Source organism: Zosterops lateralis (genome assembly GCF_965231275.1).
Source record: "Zosterops lateralis genome assembly, chromosome: 3".
NCBI lineage: Eukaryota > Metazoa > Chordata > Aves > Passeriformes > Zosteropidae > Zosterops > Zosterops lateralis.
In genome coordinates, this window is record NC_139764.1 from 13,987,359 (window position 1) to 14,001,694 (window position 14,336).

Below are 14,336 nucleotides of genomic sequence, written 5' to 3' on the forward strand. Positions count from 1 at the left end.
GAATAGCAGAGATGTGACTACATCTGTGCTTACAGTGTTGAAGGTCCAGATTATTTTAACACACTGAAGAGGCTGACTCCATTAGAACATCCTTTGGATCTTAGAAAGAAGTAAACCGCAACAGTTTATAAGTGAAATGTTTTTTTATCAGTCTAACTGAATTATTTGGCAAAACATATGTTGCAAGGAATATATCTAATTAAATAAGCCAATTTACTCAGGATTTTAGTGACATTTTTATGCCAAAACAATCTGAAGCTTCTCTTCTTCAAAAGGAATTGTAGGTTAGGGGCTACAGAGATGACAGAATACTTTCAGAGAAGACATTTTGTGGCTTTGCATTATCCACTGATTAAACAATATTAAATGTGTCCATTTTCCTCTGATTACTTAGAACCCCTTATAGAAACATGGAGTGCGTACATGTGTCTGGGACTGATTGTAAAACAGACATTTCTCAGTGTTTCATCTCCCTGAACTTCTGCTGTGAAGAGGTGGGTGAACAGAACACATTCAAAATGCATTTAGCAAATACAAACAATGCACTTGAAGACACAGTCAGCTGTGCATGACATTGCCTCTCTGATGGTGCTCTGGCTAGAGAAGAGGGTTGTTGTCTGCAGTGGAAAAGACAATGATGAGAAATGTGAGTTTGCACACTAGGGAAAAAGAAAACTCAAACCAAACAGATGAGGTAATGTTTTGCAAGAGTTTGAAAAGCAAAGGTACACGGGAAAATAAAAAGCTTTAGCAGCATAATATATCTGACATTGTTGTCTTTCTCTGTGATTGCTTTCACCCACACAACACACCATTAATCATTTTTTCCATATGTGTTTCCTTTGTATCTTTCATTAATTGTCCGATTTTTCATTATTAGTTGTATACTTCTAGATTTGTTCCTGCCCTGAAAAATTTTGCCAGGATTGCTTTCTGCATCCTTTCTCCCTTTTGCTTAGCTTATTTAATCATTACTATTTTTCCCCCTCCAAACCTAGTCCCCATTTTTTTTTCCTAAAGCAACAACATTTCTCAAGATGCCATTTCTCCTTGAACTTTAGCAGCATCCTTACAACTGCTATATCCCCATGGGTCTGTTGTTCTCTTGCAGTAATAAAAGCCTTTTTATTTCCCCCCTTCCTGGGAGCACTGAAATGACTGATTTCAGCAGTGAAATATTTCAAAGCAGCTTTCTAACTCAGCATATGTAGAAATGGGATACTCCCGCCAATGCTACGAGTAGCTGTCTTTTTGAATGGACTTTTATATGGTGCATGCAAGCCTGAGTGCAGAAGGAGGCTTTATTGCTCTGGGCAGTTCATGTGTGTCATGAGTTAGTCCATACCAGTAACCTAACAGTGCCAGTAGAAGTCTCTGTTCACCTGCTGCTGAACCATTTGCTCATCTAGGCCAAAACTCCAGCCTAGTTAGGCTGTTGATTTGGTGAGCCCTTTTGTGATTGCCAGGGAAAGGGAGGAAGGATCTCAGGAAGGTTAGATGCATGGTTTTCCAGTGAAAGTAAGTTCATGTGTCTTCTTTTGTATTTGTCCATATATTTCTGCTTTAGGAGGGTTTCCAATCTGCAGTGCCATATTTTGCCAGAAACTATATAATCTCTTCTTTCCTTCTTTCCTTTGTTTGCTTTTATTTCTTTTACCCTGTTTAAAAAATATGAAAGGGTTCGAGAACAGGGGAGTCTAAAAGTTTTTGAATGAAAGCAAGTATAAAATATTCACTTACTTAAAAGAATCACAAAGATCATCTTTTGTCTCACTGTAAAGTTAGGGCTTTATATGAGTTTTCTTGTGATTTAGTCACATGTCATAAAGGAACAAGATTTGCTTAGAGCTTTTTTTTGGGAGATGTGTTTTGTTTTCTTTTTTTGGTTGGTTTGTTTGGTGTTTTTTGTTTTGTTTTGTTTTGTTTTTTAGAGAAAAACCCCCTCAACTCTCAAGGCTTCTAATTCTGGCAACAATGAAAGGCATTGGGTACCATTTCTTGTTGATGTCATGGGTGGAATGACATGTCTCAGACCTGGGATAGGTCAGCTAATTTTAGACTATTGAGTCACCATGCAGTCACTTGGTCACAGAACTAGTCTACCCTGAAATAAAACATGGTGTGGTCTTTGCAAAGCAAGTTGTAGTAATCACCTCTGAGAAAGGTGCTTTCTTCTTTGTAGCAAAGAATATGTTACACCTGTAAAATTTCAGCACAGCGACTGTAATTGGTTGAGGTATTTCTTGGGTTTCAGCTGTGTTCATGAGAAGCCACTGAGAAGCCACTGCTTATAAAAGGAAAACATGCGTGAATGTAACCCTGCGTGCCACTATAAAATTACCATCTTTTTGCTTCTTAGACTGAAATAAGCCTATTTTGTAGGCTTTTGTGATAGGAATTTTTTTTTGAGACAAGGATGTTTAACCACACATACAATTACTAGCTGCATACCTTTGCAAATAGCTCATCTTATTCCTCAAGAGCTTACTGGTTTACAGTGCCTCTTGTACAACTTTCCTCCTATCATCCAGCTATCAGGGAGTTTGGCTACTTCATTTGTAAAATGCTTCATTTGTGAATGTGCTTCTAAAAGAAGATTATTTTTATCACAGAAGTTACAGGTTTTCATGTAATAAAACAACAATGGCAGTACTGTGGATTTGTGTAGCCCTTTCCCAACAGAAGACTTCTGATGTCAAAAAGGGCATGATCATTTTATCATATGCTGGGTTTTATCTTCATAGCCTGTCCTTGTCAGAGGATGAATGATCTTGGAATGATCATTTTGTGCTTGAAAGGTCACAATTCCCACAAATTTATGAGGTCATGATCCTTGGTGTTGTCTCATTCATCAGTCTCAATGAAATTATGGGAAGAAGTTTTCTGGCCAAAGTGGGTTGCACCATCACCTCATCTTACTGCACATCTTGACTGGAATCAAGTTGCTGAATAACTCCAGAGCTTCTGAACCAAGCTGCATGGTCCCTTTGGAGCTCGATGTTTCTAGGGTCTGGGTGTTAATTGCTGGAATTAAATCTTCTAAAGGTACCTGGGAAGGGCTGGTCTTTAATAAGCAGAAATGGTTCCTCTGAAGGCAGGAAGAGAGAGAATGTTTACCTGCCAGTGCTTACACTTCCGAAAGCAAAAGCCCTTAGTCAGAAGTTGCTTTTTTGGCTCTTTGAGTGAGCACATGCTTAAGGCATCTGTGTGGAGTGATTTGCCAGTAGGCTTTTAGCCACAGTACGTTCTATCAGGAAGGGCTCTGGGAGTTACAAAATTCTGGTATTTTTGAAACAAAAATTCTGGTATTTTTGAAACAATCAGAATAGGATGAGGTTTTTGTTAGTTCTGTGATGCATTAATTGGGATTGCAGAGCTGAAGACAGGCTGGCAAACACTAGGCAGACATCTCTAAGAAATGGTAAAAAGTGTTTTTTGCAATCAGTACAAGTTGTTTTAAAAATTTCATCCTTCAGTTCCCTCTTTGTTTCTAGCTACTAAATCCCATGAAAAAGACACATCGCTATCCTCTGCTCCACCAGTTCAGATGTTCAGAGCCCTTGATAAATTAACAGACTGGTTATTGAGAAAAAAAAATTACATTTCTGGATTGGATTTATGATTCTTATGCAAATGTAACTGCCACATTCTGTGCAGAAAACACATTTACACATTCAGAAGCCTGAAAATAGCAATAATCCTGTTCAGGAGCTACTCCAGTTAATACTTTCTTATATAGATTTGAGTATTCATTAATAACTTCTGGATTGTTATTAGAATTGTTTTATTATAACATGTAATTTGCTTGAACTGACTACGTCTTTCTCAAAATGGTTTTAATTACAGAAATAAATGACAAAGCTTAGTGGAGATGCTTATACAACAGTGCAGTCATTTTCTGTGTGCCAACTGGAAACTCATTTTTAACAGATGGAATTTACCAGTCTCCAAAGAAGGAACATGAGGCCTCAAAACTTTATCTGTCTGAAAAAATATGAATATGGTGTCATAAATGCTATTTCTTCTTTGCTTCTGCACTATTAATCAGTTATCTGTTATAGCTGCAAAAAAACCCCAAAAAGTTGTTCATTTTACTGAGGATGTATTTTGCTATTAGGATCAATCTTATATGTCAACAAGATGTACCATTGTGGGTTAAAATGACGGTATGACTCCAAATATTTCCTTTTATCTGTGAGGACAGAGACATTTATCATTCTTCCTTCTGGTAGCATGGACAGTGCTGTTGCAGATTATTTTGGCATCTTCTTCCTCTCTATTTTTTTGCTAGCATTCTGCATGACTGTTCTTGTACCTCTTGTTTTCTTTATAAAGCAGTAGGTGTAACCTTCTCCCAGATTCTGATTCAGGATAAAGGCTGTAAGTAGCTACAAGATGAAGCCAGGACTTCAGATGCAACCTACTAGGAATAGAAAACCAGCATTTTGCTTCTAATTGATGGTCTGGTTGATTGCAAGTCTTGTCTCTCCTTTTGAGACTGGCTAATGAACAGCAGTAAAAATGTAGCCCAGGAGTAGCTCAAAAATCAGAGGTGCCCTGATTAGGTAGGACAGAAAGAAAGTAGGCATTGCCAGTATGAAGAAAATGAGGGTGGGGAGCTGGATGACCCTGTTGACTGGGGTAGGAGTAGAGAGATGAATTCAACAGGATCACATGCAAAATCACATCCTTCAGAATCACAAAGTACTGAGCTACAAGTTAATTTTTCATCAGTTAGAAATGAAAGAGGAGCAGAAGCATGGGGAGTTCTAAATAACAACAAGATGAGTAAGCTGTGGTGGTGTGGCCATGGAAAAGACAATTGTACTGATGGCTCCTCTTGAAGGAGGGTGAAATGCCAAAGACTCTACCCTAAAAGATTAAAATAAACTCTATTTCTGCACCAGCCAGCCACCCCTGCTTATGTGGCACTTGCAGTACACCAGTACTCTGTATCCACTGGAAATGTGCATCTTTATCCCATTGTATTTCAAAACCATACAATATTAAGATAGTTACTGTAGAGTGTAAGAATTGCTGAGAGTTTACATCCAGCTTGTCTGATACGATCTTATTCACATCTCCATCCTCTACAAGGACACAGCTTGTTTTACCACAGCAAAACCTGGAGTGCTGCATTCAGCTCTGGGGTCCCCATCACAGGAAGGACATGGACCTGTTGGAGGGAGTCCAGAAGAGGGATACTAAACTGATTAGAGGGATGAAGCAACTCCACTACAAGCAAAGGCTGAGAAAGCTGGGATAGTTTGGCCTGGAAAGGAGAAGGATTCAGGGTGACCCAATTGCAGCTTTCCAGTTCCTGAAGGGACACTACCAGAAAGATGAAGAGGGACTTTTTACAAGGGCACGTAATGACAGGACAAGAGAGAATGGCTTCAGACTGAAAGACGGTAGATTTAGATTAGACAGTAAGAAAAAATTCTTTACTGTGAGAGTGGTGAGGCACTGGCACAAGTTGCCCAGAGAAGCTGTGGATACACCATCCCTGGAAGCATTCAAGACCAGGTTGGATGGAGCGCTGAGCAACCTGGCCTAGTGAAATGTGTTCCTGCCCGTGGCAGAGAGTTTGAACAAGATGATCTTTAAGGTCTCTTCCAACCCAAACCATTCTATGATTCTATGAACACAATGACAAGGAATAAAAATAAATTAATGAGTGAGGGGAGAGGACTATTTATGCCAAAGTATTGAAGCGACCTGAGAGGAAACTGGCCCACACACAAAATTAAGTTGGGATTCATAAGAGGGTACTGAGAGAGTTGTGTTCTAGAAGGAACAGCCAAAATATTGGTGTCAAACAGTGAAAAGTGAACTGGTGTGGTCAGTTGGTAAAAAGGTCCTGTGCTGGTTATACTAAGGATATAGTTGAGCCAGGAGGACTTCTCCAGCTCTCCCTTCCTAGGAAGAGGAGGCTTGGGGAGGGGTCTGCTCCAACTGCTCCTGCTCAAAGAAAATGATCCTACTGAGAGGCAGACTCAAACAAGAATGACCTGGCATGGCATATGGCAAAAATAGCTAAAGATTTTACAAATAAATAAATGTTAGTCCAGTAACCTATACTCAGAGACTTTTTTTCCTAGTGGAATTTTCACCTTGAAGGGCTGTTAAGCCTTTTCTTTGTACCTGTTAGACCTCAGGCTCCTCAGAGCTGACATTGTGCTTATACTTTGCACTAATTAAACATTCAGAAATAATTTCATAAATTAAAGTAATTGGATCATCAGTCCTGGACTCCATGGTAAAATAAGTTGAACGTGAAAATTTTATCAATTAGAAATATACTGAATTTTGACTTTTTATTGTATATACACAAGCATTTGCATCTATATCTTGTTTCAGTTTATTTTTCCTAAGCCTACTTCCATCCTTCCTTGTCTAATTTATTTGATGATTTATGCATTTGTTACAGAGATATTTTGTTAAATATTGAGAAGTTTCTGATTTAAACTTGACTGTGATTTGAGCTGTTAATATTTCTTATGTACCTAAAAGCTTAAATTTAACATTAGGCTGATTTTATTTACTCTTATTGTTTTAATGTTGTAGCAAGACCAAGCAAGGATAGACTTAGTTCATTAACAATGAATGAGGAAGTAGCACAGCTATGCTGTCAAGGAAATGAAAGTGCATATAAAATATGTTCAGGACTATTTAATTAAGGGTTTGACTCTGCCTTGTCCTATTTTTTTATTCTGGAGTCTTCTTTAAAGCACAGAAAACATTTTTGATCGACAAAGAATAATTATCCTGGTTGCTTTCAATTAAATAAGTATACACTTCTAAAATGCCAAATAAAATCCACTGATATTATTTGAAAAAAATGAGGACATGCAGATAACTCTCTGTTTCTGTAATCTGTGAATATATGAATATTGTGACAGACAGGATGTTCCTGGTTTTTTATTGTTAAAGTGACAAATCCACTTCTACAGTGGCATTAAGGGCACTTTAATGGCAGCTGGGGAGCACTTGGCTTTGCTGCCCAAGGATGCTGCTAGTCCAGCAGAGCTGTGCTGGGACTTCTCCACAAAGCTTCCATGGAGAAACCAAAACCTGTTGGGGAGCCCTGAGGGAGGATAACGCACTCCTTTCTTTGAACAAAAAAAAAAAAATCCCCTCCTGTGGCCATGGAGCTCTCCCTGGCTCAGGCAGAGGTGCCACCTCCAGCAGCCAGAGCTGCCTGACCTCCAGGGCTTAGCTGGGCAAAGCAGCTGTGAATTTTGCTGCAAAGAAAAGAAGGAAAACCAGATTTGCATTATGCTTGTTTTGATTCCACTACTTAAAACTAATCTCCGGTAGCTTTTCTATTTTCTTGAAAGCTGCTTTGTACTGACTAGCCCTTGGTATTTGTCAGATTCTTTGTTTTTGTTGCACATTCCCTGCTGGCCTGCTCAGAGGCTCATTAAATTATGAGGATTATTCAGAGCTGAACTGGATAATAAAATGGTCTATTGATTAGTAGACTTCTAATTAGTTGTCTCTTAGCATGAAAGAGAAATAAGATTTGATAGTAAACAAAGCAGAAAACAAATAGGGTGTTTCCAACTTGTAGGATGTACATGCTTGTGTGTGGCCTTGTACATGAGTATTGTAATTTCCAGTTTATCATCCTGAGCTTATTTCACTGCTTACAGAACTGTGACCTGCACAAGCAAACTCTCTGACAGATAATCAGACAAAAAATACAACTCAATTTTTTTTCTTCCAGTATGTACTGGAAGAATGACATCATGATAAGCAATATGCTTTTGATTTTTTATGGCTTGTCATCATAAAATAAAAGTTACGGCTAATTTGTGTTTTAACTAGGTGTGTAGTGATAGAAATGAATATAAATAGTGTGTCAGAGTTTTAGCTTGAATGGTGAACACCAGTAATTAGTGAAACCTTTCTAATTGCAATGCATGCCTCCATACTGGTTCAGTATAAAAATTACTTGTGGTCTTCTGTAAAAATTATGTGGATTGGTGTGTTCCACATTCAAAACAGCTTCTCTAACAGTGCATGTTTTTAAGTTGTGTGTGCAGATCTACAAGCCTTGTGTAGGAGTACAGCAGTGCTGACATCCTCTGCCCCTTCCTTCAGTCACACTGACTGGCAAGGTGACAGTGACACTGCTTGCAGAAGGGCTTTTCACTGAGCTTCCCAAAGAGGCAGGAAAGCATAGGACAGATCATGGGATGTTTTGAAAAATAAGGACTGAAATCCTGGCAGAATTGCAGATGATTTCTGTAGGAACAGGGTTTTTCACTAGCCCTTTAACACCTTTGCCATGATCCACAAGATTCTTCTTATGAATTTCTACAGGCTTTGCACACTTGCCCTGTTTGGGCAGGGGGAGAGTGTGTATTTATTTATTTTTTTTCTAATCTCTTTCTTTGAATGTAATTTACTTCAGACAAAAAACAAAAAGCAACTTATTACCCACAACTCTCCCCAAACTCTGTGTAGTTCTTGCCCATTGCAAAATGGCTGAGCCAAAAGAGTAATTTATTAAAATGTGAAAATCATTTAATTCTCATGAAGTGTTCAAATTCCATTTTTGTTGAGGATAGTTTTGTTTGTTTTGTTTTGTTTTGTTTTACCTGTTCAGGTATCAAGGGCTGAGTTGCAAGTTGTTATGCCCTTTTAGAGAATATGAGTTTCTCATTCAGAAACTAAGTGGTTCCTATTGCTTTTAGTTGTATCTGTGGTTTGAGTTGACTGTGGTGTAGTTTGCACGGCTCTTCTAGTTTTCCTCCCTGGTACAAACCCTTCCCCTTTAAGCCTGGCTGCTGGGAGAGAGGCAGGTGAGCAGCCCTGTGCTTTTTAAAGGCAAGTAGTCTTGTCAGCCCATCAGTCTCCTCATTTCCCATCACCTGGAGGTTGATGTCATAGCAAGATATTCTCTCCAAAAATGTGAATTTCTTCATTAGTTTCACAGTCTTCCTCTAGGCCTGTAATTAGAGCCCTCCTGATAACCAGCACATAACTGCACCCATTAATTAGCTCTTCATTTGAAGATTTCTCTCTCGGTGTTTCCATCCTTGTCAGCTTACAGCAGGTTCAGCTGCCTCCAGCTATTCTTTGAATCCGTTATCCACGTCAGGCATCCTTCACACAAAAAACCCAGCCAGAGGATCAAGGAAGCCCTGAGCACCACCAGGACAGGGGGAGAGCCACCCTCCTTTCACACAAGGAAGAACAGCCCACACCACACCGTGTGTGCTTCTCTGAGTGTCTGCATCATTATTCCACAGCTGCTTCAGTCTTCCGTGGAGCACCCAAAAGAGACACGGCTCTGCTGTTTACCTGATGGAACAATCAAAATACCTTCTGAATAAAGCACACACCCAGTCTCTGGGGGCTTCTCCACGTGAGGGGATAATGGAAGCATTTCCTAACAGCCAAAGAAAATATTTATTAGGATATGAAACCTTTAATTGAGAAGGAAATCTTCAGGTTGTCTTTTTTTTTCCCCTTACACTCCCACTCTGCAAAATGTAGCAAGGCCAAAATTTAATGTATTTTCACATCTATTTCTGAGCTATGTGGGTGTCTCTCAAAAGGTATGATTTTCAAGTAGAACAAACAATATATTCGTAGCAATCTTCTTTGAACCAACAAGGTTTTAGAAACTCAAAGATCCAGATCAATCAAACCCAGTATATTACATTCTCCACTCTGTTGGGTTTAGATTTAAACTCTTTTATAGATGTTGAAATTGCAAGAAGGATTCCCCAGCTGCTAAAAATGGCCTCTGATGGAGCAGGACAAAATTACACTTGGAGAAAATACACTGGAAACTGAGACTTCATCTTTCTTTCTTTCTTTCTTTTTGTTCCTCTAACTATAAGTACAGCAAGTTAGTTTTATAGTATGGATTTCATCATCCTGTATACATTTTGGTGTAAGCAGTTGCCCCTGTTATCCATACAGGAGGCTGACACAAGGGGATAAAACCTTTCCCGACCCTGCCAAAGGTGATGAGAGAGTCTAAAAATTTGTGAAATACACAATCATATTGAAACATCAAATGTTGACAGAAGTATGAAATGGTATAAATAGCTTTATTGTTTACAGCATATCTTCGACTGTAGTTGCTCCCAGCTTATTTATTTGTGTGCACACAGATGTGCTTTATGTACCCAGGAGGAAAGAACACAAAGACTTTCATTTTTAATTCTTTCCGTTGTTCTTATTTGGCAGAAGAAAACGTGATCTCTGACATGCTCTCTCCCAACAAAGAGCAAAAGGCAGATGTGGGTCTCTCTTGTCAGATACCACTTCCTCCCCAGCTTCTGCTTTCATTTTTACAACTTCATGTGCTTCTCCTGCCAAGCACACATTGTTGGTGTGCTGCTGCAGGTACAGGAGTTTGTTCTCCTCTCTTCTCTAGATCCTGTCACTGTTTGCAGGAGAAAAACCTTTAGATAATTTAAAAGTTTTCTCTTAGCTGTGCCACGCTTGACCCTGTCCCTCAGGCTCATCTGAATTCTGAGATCTCATTGACACTGCTGAGCCTCTGGAGATATTTCAGGTTCCCTAATAAACACCTGTGCCTGAACTGATAGTCACTGAAATGAGAATAACACCTGTAATGTCACTAAAATAACAAACCAAAGAGATTTGTTGATAAAGAGATGGTCAAAATCCATTGTTCCTCTGTGATCCCTTTGCCCTCCCACAAAAAAAGAAGTAGGGGTGTCCCAGCTCATCACCTGTGGGGATTTAGGGCTAGTTTATTTAGGACTTTGTGACCTTTACAGAGGGGAACTTGCTGCAGAAATCAAGGCAAATGATGTATTTACAAGTCCTTTAGACAGTGGACACTCATGTGCAAGTTAAGGCGGCCTCAATACTTCTGCCTAAAATACTAGACTGAAACAGCAGGGGAAAATCCCTTTTCCCAGCCAGCACAGCATAGGAAGGGTGAATACATTCTGCATGTGACACCTGGCATCCTTTGTGTAGCTACAGGGGAAAAACTGGAAACTTGTGAATAATTAAACATTGTAGTTCCGGATTATTTTTAATTAGAAAATTATGGGCAACATACCTGAAAACTTTGGAATGCTACTCTGGGTTTGTCTTACCTGTGATTTTTTTTTTTCTTTTTCCTCACAGAAGGGTGTCATACATTGTTTCTTTGTTTCTACTTTTGTGGCAGTATAGGAGAACAATTTCTTCTTCTTTGTGTAACAGGCATTCAGCTTTAAACATGCGTCAACAAATGTTTAGTTTTTCCATTTCAAGAATAGAGGTTTGCGGTTGTTCACTCTTAATCATCCTTGGAAAAGATTTTGATACAAAGAGATTACTTCTTTCCCCTTCCTACATCTGTATCTGTGTATCTTCCCATGCAATTCTCCCCCTCTATCCTAGAACAGGCAATGAGTACTTATGACTAAACCAGATAGGCATGAGCAATCAAGTAGTGCTAATATTTGCATGGGTAAGAAATATAATTTATGAAGACAATTGAGACAAAATAAAGGTGCTCTATATAATTAGGATAATAGCTGCGTGTCATCATTTTCCCTGTGTATTATTATGACACTATTGATTAACCAGGTGTAGAAGAATTTAGAAAGGCCAGAAAAAAATATTGGGGATTCACAGTAGGAGGTAAGAGGAAGCAGAAAATAAAAATATATGCGTTCCCAGAAAAAAAAAAAAAAAAAAAAAGAGTACATTTAATCTGTTTCTTGACTGTACAGAATTGGGGACTAAATTCTGATGGCAGATGTTAGTCCCAAACAGGTAAGATTGATCTAAATTATGGTTTCTTGAGAGAGTAATTTTTTTCCAGTGACAGTTTTTCTGCTTCTATTTGCTTAAAGAAGGATGAAAATCCTGACCTTTTAAGGAGTGGAGGGGTAGTTTTCTTGAAGATTGTCATGACTATTGAGCTTATTTTCCTGTGATCCATGGGAATGCAGGCATCTGCAAGCCAGCCTGAGGGGTGCAGCCTGGCTGACAGCATGATGGGAGAGTTCAGAGCTCCGGGAAGGAGATTACAGACTTCCTTCCAAAAGGGGGTAATTTTGTCACAGGTGCAAGTACACTAAGTGTTACAGAGATGACACAGGGCGTTGACACTGACACTTATTTCCCAGAGTTTGGTAGTTTAGCAGAGTGGAGTATTGCAGGAGTCTCCAGGGGCAAAGTGAAGATGTCACATTGATGAAATCTCAAATACTGTCCCAGTTCTCCCACAAAAACAGAAGTCCTCCTTAATATCAGCTCTCTCTGGATAGGATTGCCTTTGTGCACAAGTGATTGCAAAAATTAAATCTCACTGTGATGGCAAACCTACATACACCTCAAAGTTGCTGAATGTGTTTCCCAAGGACAATATTGAGGGGTTTGCAGGTGACAGGGCATGACTGGAGGCCCACCTGGGCCATAAGAGAGACATGACTCTCAAGTTGAAGTGACAATTTAATCTCTAAGGACACACAGCCATTTGTATTTAAAACTCACATAACTTTCACATTCATTAAGCATGTTTGAAGTGGTGGATAGTATATAAAATATCTCATTCTCATCTCAAGCAGCCTAATTTGTGCTTGCCCTTAGGCTGAAGTGTAAGAACTGAAGGCTTCCACCTGTGTCTGAATTGCAGATGCAAATTTTTTTGATAAAATGGTATGTAAAAAAGACAATATAAAATAATTGGGGGTTTTTTTTGCTCTTGAGTAGATTTTTTTCCTAGATAAATTACAATCATTTTATAAAACTGCCTGTTGAGTGCACTAGCAAGGATTTTAATGATGATATGTCTGTACAGTTCCTGTCTAGTTAATGAAATATGTAGCATATTTAGATCTAAATCAAATCACAAGTTTGGCTTCTCCTGTTTTCAGTTGTATGTGGTGGCTTTAACATATTTTTTGTCTATGTTTTTCAAGCATAATGCTGTTTCTGCGTTTTAGTAACTATAGTGATTTGTCTTTGTGATATTTACTATGGTGTCCCTTGATGTGAAATATATGCTATCCAGCTCATTTCCTATCCTTCACTGCATTGACAAGCAAGTTTTCAAGTGATATTTTATATATATTTGGCAAAATGCATACATTCAGCAAAACTCCCATGTACAGCTCGTGAGTGTTTAGTCAAGCAAATTCAGGTTGCTTTTTTGCATTTAGTTTTATTTTTTGTATATTTGGACTTGATTCAACAAAGCACTCAGGAGTTTACTTAAATGCAAAATTGCAAGTACTTAAGTGTAAAGTCAGATAATTTCTAACTGCTTTGCCACACTAAGCCCATAAGTGCCTTCACATCCTTTGGGTAAAATTTATCCCAGCCACACTGTCTATTGTATTTCCACATCACACCATAGCCCATCACACATGATACAGACAGCTGCATCTCCATGAAAGGCAAAAAATACCCCCTGAACTTGGTTAGATGGAGGGTTGTTCTCCAACAGAAGGAGTTCTCTTGCAAGCTGGTTTCTGCTGGACAGCCAGAATCTGTAGAATATGGCTTTCTGACCTAGCACAGCTCACAGCAAGCTGTGCTCTGCAGCATTTCCCCCAGCACTTCAAGGCAAGGCTTCTCAAACAGCATTTCATCCTCACAGACATCTGCTCAGCGTTTGAGAGGAGCTGGGATCTGTCATCCATCTTTATACCATTCCTTTTATTGCTGCGTTAGTTAGTGCCCTGAATAACAGCACGCAGGACATATGACAGTCCATTACTGTTAATGGTGTTATTGTAGAATCATGCTTCTGAAAAATACTGCCTCAAGCAAAATATTATAGATAATTTAGTACTGTCTTTCAGGAAGGCACATGCTGGGGTTAATGAAAGTTTGACTTAGTGAATGTGAAAGGACAGCATTGTTTGATGCGGTTCAAATGGTATTTATTATTCTCACTTAAATAATTTTCTTAATTAAAATAGGAGTGTTTTTCTTATTTGTTTTGCCCCCCAAATGAACTCCTTTCATTGAGAACACAGCCTCAACAGGAGATGTTGTCAGGAAACCCAGGGAAATGGATGCTGACTCCAGAAGGGCAGTGAGAGCACAGCTGCCAGCCATGGGCATTGCCCTCCCTGTCCTCTGCCCTGGTCCCTGACCAGGGGTGGGCAAACAATGCTTGAAGGTTTGACCATTGCCACAAAACACTGGACAAGGAAATGCCTATTTATGGCTTGATGGTGTTCTCCACCATCTTCCAAAAGGGGAAAGGTGCAGAGTCAAGGTTGGGGATTTCTAGGGTGCTCCTTGGAGGGTCAGGAATTGCTCTGAGTGAAAAAACTGAGAGATTTACAACTGCGAGAGCTATCAAAATACAATTTTTAGCTCTAGGGGACCTT

General features: G+C 39.2%; 1 protein-coding gene across 9 annotated transcripts in view; it reads left to right on the plus strand.

Annotated features, from left to right (window-relative positions):
* Positions 1 to 14,336, plus strand: part of NRXN1 (neurexin 1) — a gene marked incomplete at its 5' end in the record, with an annotated part of 479,408 nt that overhangs the window by 409,347 nt on the left and 55,725 nt on the right. The window lies entirely within an intron of this gene.